General features: G+C 37.9%; 1 non-coding gene across 1 annotated transcript; it reads right to left on the reverse strand.

Moving 5' to 3' along the window:
* Positions 1–5501: 5501 nt before the first annotated feature.
* LOC112534232 lies at positions 5502–5609 on the reverse strand. The gene has a single exon (XR_003078533.2). It is a non-coding gene; the product is annotated as a small nucleolar RNA R71 (small nucleolar RNA).
* Between the last annotated feature and the right edge of the window lie 6309 nt (positions 5610–11918).

The raw sequence follows: 11918 nt of genomic DNA on the forward strand, positions 1-11918 counted from the left end.
AAAGAAAAAGGAGAGAAAAAAGAAGCTAAGTTGAAAACTCGAAAAGGGCGGCTTAGGCAAAAATTAAGGCAAAAGAAATAGTAAAAGAAAAGAAATTTGGCTGTGTACTTGTAAGAAAATGAGGCTGCCACCAAACCGTTGATGGGTTTTGTACATGTCCAACCCAATGATGATTTCAGCCAAGATGATTGGAATTGGATTTGCTCCATGGTTTACCTAGTCAATAATGCCAGCAATTCTGATATCTCCCTCTCCTTGAGGAGAAATCAGTAGAACTTGGGCATAAAGGCAAAAGCGCAGCATCCAAATCCAAGAAGGCGTACATTTTTCCTTCTTCTCATAGCAAGAAATCAATAAAGTAAGGGTAATGTACTCATCAATAGAATGGAAAAGTACCTTACCTGGGAGCATGTCGAACAATTCCACTAGTATGCTAGTAAAAGGCTCATTGAGTTTTGGCAGGGCAATGGGATGCGTAGAATCCATGAGGATGCCAAGAATAACAGATAATTCTTCAATCCTAGGGCACAATCTTGTCCATTAAATCTAAAGACATGGTCCCTTGGGCACTAAAATTTGACAGCAAAATGGAGAAACCCATAATCAAGTTTGGTGTGTTGCATGGCCTTGAAAGAGGAAAGATGGTTTCCCAAGTTTAATCCAATCATCACCTACTAGGGTTTTGAGGAGAGTTTGCAGGCTTTTGGCACCCTTTTGAGACATATTTTTGGCTTTTTGAAGTGTGAAATCACATGTTAAGAAGTGAGGGGGCTTATGGATATATATAAGCCTCAAATCAGTATTTGATTCGGACTCTGCAACTGCAGAGCCAATCGGCTGTACATGGAGCCGAATCGACTGTACCGTCCTATGCATTTTTTGGCCAATTTTAGTAATTTTTCGGGTGTTCATTTGGTATAAGCTCACACAAATGCAATAGTAAAAGGAAATGAGCAAAATGGAAGTAATTCAAAAGCTAAAGTCGATGATTTTATATATTTTCAAAAAGTCAAAAGTCTATAAGAGCTTTAAAAGTCAATAAGTTCTATAAATAAAGAGGGAAAGTGCAAGCAAGATCATAAGTCAGGGTTCTCTCTCGAATCCCTAATCCCATTGTTTGAATCAGTGTCCATCCCTTGGGTCCGCAAGGCCAATAGTTGAAATATTAGCGTGTCGATCCGATGTTGCTGAGCATCAATCTGACACTGTTGGTCGTCCACTTGCCCCTACAAGCCCTCATGGTTCCTCTAATGAAAACTCGAAAGGAGATTAGTTAGTGCATTTCATACATGCATACATGCATACATTGCATAAATCATCTTCTTACCCGCTAGTCCTCACCGAGGATAAAGAATTGCCTCATTGTGGCACCAACCAGCCGATGTACATACTCAAATTGATCTCTCTAGACATGTATATGCAAAATATGTCACTAACTTTTCAGGAAAAGAAAATGTGAAAACACAAAGCAGAAGAGTAACTTATATATGCGCAAGTGTTCAAAGTGAATTCCGAAGGGAGGCAATGTTCTATGGCGAGTCGGTGCTTTATCATTATCATAAAGGCTCCAATATGAGACCATCGAATATGGAGGGAATGAAACGCTCCCCAGAACCACATCAAACATGATTGTAGGAGGTGCCTCGGAGGTAGCACCAGTAGAGGACTAAGAATGTAAAAAAAGTAATTTCCTAAAGTGGTAATTATCATTTACCATATGCTTCTTGCCATATTATACTAGTTATTGTTTAATATTTAACAATTTTTTTTATCTTTTCATTTCTAATTTTATATTAAAAAATTATTTTATTAAAATTTCCATTAAACAATCTAGATTTGGTTTTCTATCTTCCCTTGATTTTGGGTGTAATATATAAATTGTGCAGTGAATGCGGCTTTTCCGCGCCCATGTCATAATGTCAGAGGTTATCTCATTTGTATTAGGCCTGTTTAGAAATGGTCCATTCGGGAGGAGGTCTCAAGGGATCATGACAACTGCATTGACCGCTGATTATCAAAGAAGAGTAAAAGTCACCACCTGGAAAAGATAACCAGGACAAATAGAGATGGGTGAAGGATGGTGGATCAGATTCCTCGTAAAGAGCCTAACTTTTCCCTTCCTCAAATCAGAGATTTGGATTTGGAAAATTAGGTACGCATTGGGAAGGGATTAGGCACTCCAACACTCTTGGATATAGAGTCCAGCCTCCACTAGACTCTAAGGCTTTTGGTTTCCTAAATCATACTAACCTAGCTTGGCTACTATCCATTTTATTACGAGGATACCTTATTATCTTTATTTAGACATGATAAATGATGGAAAGGAGATACTGACCTAGTCATGCATCTACCTGGTGTAATACCCTTAAATAAAATAAAAATAATAATAATAAGTAAATAAATAAATAAAGAAAGAAAACTTTTTTTCTTCTTTCTTTTTCTTCTTCTTCCTCCATTTTCCTTCTCCCCTCGGTCACCTCCCTCTCCTTGAGAACAGCCTCCTCTCGCCATCCTTTCGCTTGCTCGACTCCAGAAATGAGCTATCCGGATCGGAACCCCGACCGAGCTCCTCACCATTTTTTTCCCTGCTTCAACAGGCAAATACCCTAAAGCTGAAATTTTCTACCTTGATCTAGTAGATTCCGGCAAAGGCATTTGCATTTTTGGACTCCCTACAACTCAAGCTACGCTAGGCGCTTCTAGATTTGAAATCTGACATCGTTGGCGGTACCTGCTTTCAGACCCCAGTTTCTTCCGGACGTGCAGAATTTCATATTTTTGGTTTGCTATAATTTTGTTCGGACCTTAAAAATTATTTTAGAATATTAGAAAATATTGTTACTATTATTTTTAATTATAATGTAATTAGATTTAATTAATTATGACTTAGATATAAATATTACAAATTAATTATTATGATTAATTATTGTTCAGTTTTGTGGTAGATGTGGTTGTGTTTGATTAGTTTAAATACCGAAAAAATTTTTGTGGGTTGGTTGTGAAATAAATATTAATGACGGACCGTCTGTAATTAATTGTGATATGTGGTGGGTTGCGGAGTCGGGGAAAAGTAATGCAGTTTTGATGGCCCAATTCCCGTTAAATAATTGCGGAATATTTGAAGTGTGATAGGCTTTTGTGTAGCTAAAATTTAAGGCAGTGAACCTATCGATGCAGAGTAGCATAAATGGTGAGTATCAAGGTCATATTCTCGGGAAAGGGTGATCCTAGAACTACTGCAGCATCTTATATTATCTAACCTTAACAAAATCGATGAAGTTACTATGCTATGATTAAATGTAAACAAGTGGTTAACTAAGTGTCAGATAGTCTGAAAGGATTTAGTAAAACAATCAAAGGAAAAAGCAAACCCAAAGGGACCTAGGCTAGTTGGATTTTAGTGAAGATAAAGATTATATTGATTACCAATTATAATTATCCGTGGACGAATTCTTAACTGAATTCGGTTTCCTCTCGAGATAACCAAATTCCTAAACCTAATAACCTAAAGTTGGAATTCTTCCTAATGATCGATTATTAAATTAGCATTAAGCTTTAACCCGCCTATATTAAGCTTTGTTAATTCTTAATCCGGCTAGTTAATTACCCTTATCTCTAAGTGATCATTAACCAGTTCTTGCTATTTAAATTTCCAATTACTAAATGAATTTCTCAATTACAATAAGCAATCTAAATACCAGAACTCACAACGTCTCATGAATAATGTGATTTCTCATTAATAATGAAAGCAAGAAGAGACAAGCATTGATAATCAAAATCTCATAAGCATTAAAATCAATCCAACAACATAGGAACCCTAATGGGTTTGACATTTAGTTACTCATACTAATAAGCAACACAAAGTAAAGAACAATTCAAAAAAGTAAATTGAAGGCATGCACACCCTTCTTCTTTGAGTTGGATGAAAAACCCTAAATTTTCAATAAATATGCATAGAATCATCTACATCAATTACATACTTGAGGCTGGTTTCAGAATTGGCACTTGCGACATTTCCACTTCGATTCGAGAGAAGAGGGGTTACATGTTCCATTTTTTTTTCTATTATTTATTTTCTTTTGTATTTGTTTCTTTCATTATGAGTAGCTAGGGCTGCCGAACCTATTGGGGTTCACCTTTGTTGATGGATTGTGCTTAATTATTGGATTTTTATCTACTATTTTTGCAATCTTCTTACTGTTTAGTAATAAAGTTTGATTCAATTAATTTGAGACGTTGAATTAATTATCTTTTGGGTTGTTTCTTGACATTGAGAAATGCTTGTTACAACTGGAAATTGAATGGTAAGAACTGGTAGTTAACACTTAAAGATAAGGTTAATTCACTCGCCAGATTAAGAATTAACAACTCTTAATAGATCTAAATCACGCTTAATGCTAATATGTAATAATCTGATAAGAAGAGATTCCATTAGGTTAGAGCAGGTTTAGGAACTTGGTGAGCTCAAGAGAGGAGCCGAGTTAAATTCAGGATTTAGGCACGAGTAGCAAGATTAATAATTTATAAAATCAACCTTAGAATTCCATCACTTAGGTCCCCTTTGGGTTTGCTTCTTTTGTTACGGTTGTCTTTCGACTGTCGCTTGCTGTTCATTCATTTATTTGCATTCATAGTCAGTAGTTAAGTAATTTCGACTTCTCACACTTTATTTCAGATTAGATAACATAACGAACAATAGTAACTTTAGGTTCACCCGATCTCCAGGGATACGACCTTGATACTCACTAGTGCTAGGCCGCATCGATAGGTTCACTGCCTTAGGTATAGGTTGCATCAGTAGCCCATCAAGTTTTTGGCGCCATTGCCGGGGACAAGTAACGGTGAACTAGCATGAATTGTTTTTGTATTAATTTAGTCATTATCTGTTTATTTATTTATTCCTTATTCTTTATTTTATTATTTTGCTGATTGGTGGTTGTTTAGTTGTCAGTTTCAGGTAGTTTATGATCAGGAGCTCTAACCCTGATCCCATAGCACCCTTTATCCTAATTCAAGCGCCTCCCGCGGGATTATTGAGGAGACGCTTGCGCGCTGAGGAGGAGGACGGAGTTACAGTTCAGGTTCAAGAAGCTGACGCGATGGAGAACCTCAATCCCCAGGCCGATGATGATTAGAGGACGATGTACGAGTTTGCTCGACCATCTTTAGATGGTACAAAAACTAGTATAGTCAGACATGCTGTAGCGGCCAACAACTTTGAAATAAAAACCAATGTTATCCAGATAATCCAGCAGAGCGTGTAGTTTGGAGGATTGCCCAGCGAGGATCCCAATGCTCATATCTCCAACTTTTTGGAGATTTGTGACACATTCAAGATAAATGGAACAACCGATGACGCCATTCGACTGAGATTGTTTCCATTTTCCTTGAGGGACAGAGCTAAGAGATGGTTGCAATCTCTTCCACAGCAGACAATTATCACCTGGAAGGCGTTGACTGAAAATTTTTTATATATGTATTTTCCTCCTGCTAAAATTGCTAAACTTAGAAATGACATATCGTCTTTTGTGCAGTTTGATGATGAAAGCATGTACGATGCATGGGAGAGGCTTAAGGATCTTTTTGAGATGCTACCCACATCACGGGTTGCTAGTGTGGATGCATGTTCAAACCTTCTACAGCTGGTTGAACCTTACAACGAGGTAGATGGTGGATGCTGCAGCAGGTGGGGCGTTAAACAGTAAGACGCTCGAGCAGGCTCAAAATTTGATAGAGGAAATGGCCATGAATAATTATCAGTGGCAATCCTCTAGGAACCGACCGGGAAGACAAGGAGTGGTCAACCAAGTAGATTCTACACAGCCTTATGGCCTGTGGAGCTTCCACCAAGAAGATTAACCAACTCAGATGCCGCTCATGCAAAGAAACGCTGGTCATGAAGTTTTGTGGTGGTTCTGACCATGCGAATCGACTGTGCGGGAGGTATGTTTGCTTCATCTTCCTATACTTTTCCATCTCGCTTCTATTGTGTCTTCGATGTCGAGCGGGGACGATTATATGGGAATGCCACAAGGCAAGAGAACGATCCTTACAAAGAACACATACAACCCTGGGTGGCACAATCATCCCAACTTCGGTTGGAGGAACAATAATGCCTGTGGTCCACTGAGTTTTTAGAGACTTCATCAGCAGCCACATCAACAACTAGCTGGGCCTGCACAAGCTCCTCCTCCACCAGAAAAGAAATCAAATTTAGAGGAGCTTATGATGAAGTTTGTGACGTCTACGGAGTTGAGGTTCCAAAGAACCGATAGTGCACTTAGGAACCAGTGGGCCTCGATCTGAACTTGAGACCTAGATTGGCCAAATCTCTAAGATGTTGTCCGAGAGGCGTAAGGAGCTCTCCCTAGCACCACCGAGTCTAACCCGAGGGAGCACGTGAACGCCATCACTTTGCGTTCAGGTAAGTTAGTTTCAGCTCCTTCTAAGCCTATTTTTGACGACTCCACTATTGATATGCAGGTTGAGGCGAGCAACAAGGTTAGGGAAACTGAGGGACAAAAGGTGAAATCAATTCCAGTCAAGGAATATCAACCTAAGATTCCTTATCCTGCTAGAGGCAAACAAGTAGAGGCGCAAAGCGTCCAAGTAAGTTTTTAGATATTTTTAGACAACCTGCGTATTAACTTACCTCTTATTATGCATGGAGCAGAGCGTCAAGTATGCCAAGTTCTTAAAGGACATACTTAGCAGAAAAAGGAAGTTGGAGGAGGTAGCCTATGTTCAGCTTAACGAGGAGTGCTCAATGGTGTTTCAGAGCAAGTTGCCAAAGAAATGTCACGATCAAGGGAGTTTCACTATTCCTTGCACTTTAGGTAATTTTTGTGTTGATGATGCATTAGCTGATTTGGGGGCTAGCATAAATGTCATGCCCACTAATTTGTTCAATAAGCTAGGTTTGGGGGAGGCAAAATCCACTAGGATGTGCATTCAATTAGCTGACCGTTCTATTAAGCTTTCTAGGGGAATTGTGGAGAATGTGCTAGTCAAGGTAGATAAGTTCATATTTCCTGTGGACTTTGTGGTTATGGCTATAGATAATGAGCATGGTGTACCATTGATTTTGGGGAGACCTTTCCTTGCCACAGCTAGAGCTAAAATAGACGTATTTGAGGGGAAGTTAGAAATTAATGTAGGGGATGACTGTGTTACTTTTAGTTTACCCCCATTTGATAGTTCTTCCACCGACCATGTTCATGCCATTTGTAGTATTGATGGAATTGGTCCTGCATGTAATAAACAACCACAAGATGTACAAATGGATGATGCTATATATGTTTCTTTCCCCGTTAATATGTGTTATTCATCTGAAGAAAACAACTTCTATCAATTTGAGACTTTGTGCTATGATAGACTCGAGAAGGGTAGTTGCAAGTTTGTTTTTGACAAGTCACTTAGCCGGAATTCGGAGTGGATGAATGGGCATCCCAAATCGGTGCAGAGAGCACCTCCTTGGTCATCTACTGCACACATTGGACCTTCTCGTTGCGCTTATATGCCTCGAGCCCCAACTTACTTTGAGCCCACCTTCTCAATTTGCCCGCGATGCAGGAATGCTGCTGCAGAGTCCAGCTAGACGACTCAAACAAAAAGAAGCTCCTTCGGGAGGCATTCCCGAATCTATTTATGCTTTTTGAATTGTTGGACATCCTTTTATTTATGTAGTTATTTTTTTAGTTAGATACTTCAGTTTGTTTTTAGTTTGTTTTATTTTGAGGAGATTTTATTTTATTGAACCTTTTACTAGATGTTGCTTGGGATGTGTTTATTCTTGAGTTTTGCAGGAGTTTGCCTACTTGATACTCATACGTAATTTTGAGGACTAACATATTCTGGAGTGTTAAAGCACATATCAAGGGCAGTATCCATTAGACCTTCTAGTTTTTATCTCTTTCTATTGTCTTGTTTTTCTTTTGATTTTCCAAATTTTTCATGGACTCCTACAATTTGCTTCTTTCAGCGTGATTTTATTTCTTTTCTTTCGAGTGCCTACCTTGTTCACATCGAGGATGTTGTTTTTCTAAGTGTGGGTAGGTACCTTAGTTTTACGGTGTACTAATTTTGTTTCTACTGTTTTTATCTTGCTTTCATTTCCCTTATTGATTGAGTCCGTTCATTCTTACTGTCCTTATCTTGAGTTTTGTTTTTAATCAAGTAGTTGATAATTTTTCTCTTTTGAATGGATACCCGTATAGCTTTTATCGAATCTTGTTGAAAGAAGGCAATGAACGAATCTTTTAATTTCAATCAAGCCAGGTAAAACTGGTATTTTTCCTTAATTTTTTTATTTTACTTTATCTCGGATATAGAACACTGCTAATAGTGATGCTTATTAGATTGTTTGATTGTTTAAACTTTGGTTTGAGAATTCATGCAATTTTATCCCACTCAAATGGTGAGGCTTTTATGCTCCTTCTGTTTTTTATTAGTGAGCATTGTGCAGAATTTTTGCTTTTAGAACTTGCTTTGTGATGACTTTTGAGATTACATGAATTTTTGATAATCATGAGATGATTTGGGCACTTAGGAATTACACAATTTGGCCAAAAGCCTAACCTTGTCTTTCCCTTAGTGAACCCATTTTGAACCTTAGCCTTTTTCTTTCATTGTAATTTACCTCTAACACTCATTTTATCACTTCTATTCATTCTATCATTCTTTCTACCATTATTGCTGGAAATTACGTACGTTTATGCTGCATTTCATTTTGGATCAATTTGCATTTACTCATTAAGTTACTAGATTTTTCGTAGATGCTCCCTTCAATCCAAATGGTACATATCATTTTACTACTTTGATTGAGCATTGTATTACTTCATCATGCGTTATCTGTTGTTACAGGAGTAAAAAAGAAAAATATTTCGAGCATCATCTTATTATTAGAGCAACTTAGTATTCAATGTACAACATTTAATCCTTGGCTATATTATTGCATTACCTGCATAATTTTCCAGCAACTTTCAGCTCACTTTCCATATTTCTCCGTACCCTACCTTAACCCCATTACAACCTGGCTCAAAACCCTTTGATCATATTTATTAACTATTTCACAGTGGTGGAGATCGGATCTATAAGTAAGCTTATGGTAAGCACCTTTTTCTGTACTTTTGCATTGAGAGCTTGATGATATTCTTTCACCTATATACACTTGTGTGTTTTGAGTGACATCTTGTAAGGCATGGTTCTCAAATTCTCAGTTTGGATGGTTTATCATTTTAATTTTAGCATCTTTATTAACTCTGTTCTCTGTCTCAAGGATTTAGTAATTTAGGGATTTTAAGGAAATTCGTCACGGAGTTTTGAGACTTGTTTTGAGCTAACCTTTTGCAAAGTATTTGATTGAGTTATTTGGTATCTGTTTGAGGAGTGAGTTGTTGATTGCTTGAGGACAAGCAAACACTTAAGTGTGGGGTAGTTTGATGTAGATGATTCTATGTATATTTATTGATTGTTTATCAGTCGTTTATTCGTGTATTTGAGTCATATTTATTCTTGTTTGATCGCACTTTGGTGTTTTTCTGAGTTTTTCAGGCTTTCAGACTCATTGATGGGAAATTAATTGATTTTCGGGCAGAAACCAAGCTATATGGATGATTTACGCATATTAGATGTTTATCGGAGTCGATTCCTCGATTAGTGAGCAATTCGAGGCCTTTGCACTGGCAATTGCACGGCCATGCACATTTGCACGGCCTGTTGCACGGGCCGTGGCATGGGCCATTGCACGGGCCATGGCATGGGCCATGGCACGGTCTAGGGCACTTCTGCCTATAAGTAGGCACACGTAAAATGAGATAGGGTTCTGCTTCTGATTTTTGAACTTCTCTACGCGCACGACGTTTTACTTTTGCACCTCTGTTCTTGATATTTTGGGAGACCAACGTCAGTTCAAAGGATTGATTTGGAGGATTCAAGCAAAGATTGAAGTTTCTAGACGATTGACCGAGACATCCGAGATCCATACTTGAGGTTGGTTTCAGAATTGGCACTTGCGACATTTCCACTCCGATTTGAGAGAAGAGGGGTTACATGTTCCATTTTCTTTTCTGTTATTTATTTTATTTTGTATTTGTTTCTTTCATTATGAGTAGCTAGGGCTGCCGAACCCATTGGGGTTCACCTTTGTTGATGGATTGTGCTTAATTATTGGATTTTTATTTGCTATTTTTGCAATCTTCTTATGTTTAGTAATAAAGTTTGATTCAATTAATTTGAGACGTTGAATTAGTTGTCTTTTGGGTTGTTTCTTGACATTGAGAAATGCTTGTTACAACTGGAAATTGAACGGTAAGAACTGGTAGTTAACACTTAGAGATAAGGTTAATTCACTTGCTAGATTAAGAATTAACAACTCTTAATAGATCTAAATCACGCTTAATGCTAATCTGTAATAATCTAATAGGAAGAGATTCCATTAGGTTAGAGCAGGTTTAGGAACTTGGTCAGCTCGAGAGAGGAGCCGAGTTCGATTCAGGATTTAGGCACGAGTAGCAAGATTGGTAATTTATAAAATCAACCTTAGAATTCCATCACTTAGGTCCCCTTCGGGTTTGCTTCTTTTGTTACGGTTCTCTTTCGACTGTCAGTTGTTGTTCATTCATTTAGTTGCATTCATAGTCAGTAGTTAAGTAATTTCGACTTCTCACACTTTATTTCAGATTAGATAACATAACAAACAGTAGTAACTTTAGGTTCACACGATCTCTAGGGATACGACCTTGATACTCACTAGTGCTAGGCTGCATCGATAGGTTCACTGCCTTAAGTGTAGGTTGCATTAGTAGCCCATCAGTAATCCTTCTTTCAATAGATGAAATGGTCTTCTAAAGTCGAGTATTGAAGTCTGGGAAAAGATGGCTTATGCTTGTATATGTGAAATCAAGTCAGAAAATCGAACCCTAATTCAATAAATCGTATTTGCCTATGTAAATCTCTCAACACGGCTGTGGCCAAGCCTGTGTTGATCAGCATGGGCGGAGTCCAGGCCATGCTGGACCTCCGCATCCCGCAACTCACGACTTCTTCCTGGCCGTGCCCTCGCCAGTTCTAAGCCACCACAGGCTGTGGTGGAGGCCGTGATGGGTTTGGAAACTGTGCCAAAATGGCACTCTTGAAGGTCAACTATTTGATGGTTCAGCATAGCTAGAGTCCAGGCCGTGCTCAACCTTGGAATGCTAGTCCTTGCTCAATTTTGATGGATTCTGGTCCGTAATTACGCGTATTTCACTCAATTACTGATAATGTCCCTTGATAATGACCTGAAACATGAAAGGAACCAAAACATAGGTGATTCTAGCATAAAACAAGATTACTATGCACAAAAATGTAAGCTGTTAGGCATATAAATATGTATAAAATGATGCACATCAAAGTGTTTCTAACAGGTTATGGACTCATTATACAGGGGTTAAACGTCCATATTTTAGGGGAGGTTCTGCGGAATTTTTGGTCGAATTTCCGACTCGGAATTTCTTATGCAATCTAATCTAGGAGTCTAGACCTAGGAAAAATTAAGAATATTTTATTAACTGAGTTATTTTCATGAATAGATAATCGATCCGTCCAGCCAGCTCCACCCAAGGTGTCCAGTCAACTGCACTTATGTCATGTTTAAATTAAATGCAATGCTAATGGGTTTATAAGTACTTCGATTATTATTAGCATTAATTTTATTTGATTAATAATTACTACAAATACTAGTATCATCATTATTACAAATTTTATTTTCGTTATTCCCGATATCCTTATTGTCATTTATTATTATTATTATTATTATTGGCTATTATCTTTACTTTCATTTTATTATTATTATTATCACATATAATTTTCATGTCTGCTATAATTGTAACTTCGAGATGAGGCGGCAGTAGAACATGCCACCTGATGGGTTGCATCAG

This window comes from Ricinus communis, chromosome 1 (genome assembly GCF_019578655.1).
Source record: "Ricinus communis isolate WT05 ecotype wild-type chromosome 1, ASM1957865v1, whole genome shotgun sequence".
NCBI classification, from domain to species: Eukaryota; Viridiplantae; Streptophyta; class Magnoliopsida; order Malpighiales; family Euphorbiaceae; genus Ricinus; species Ricinus communis.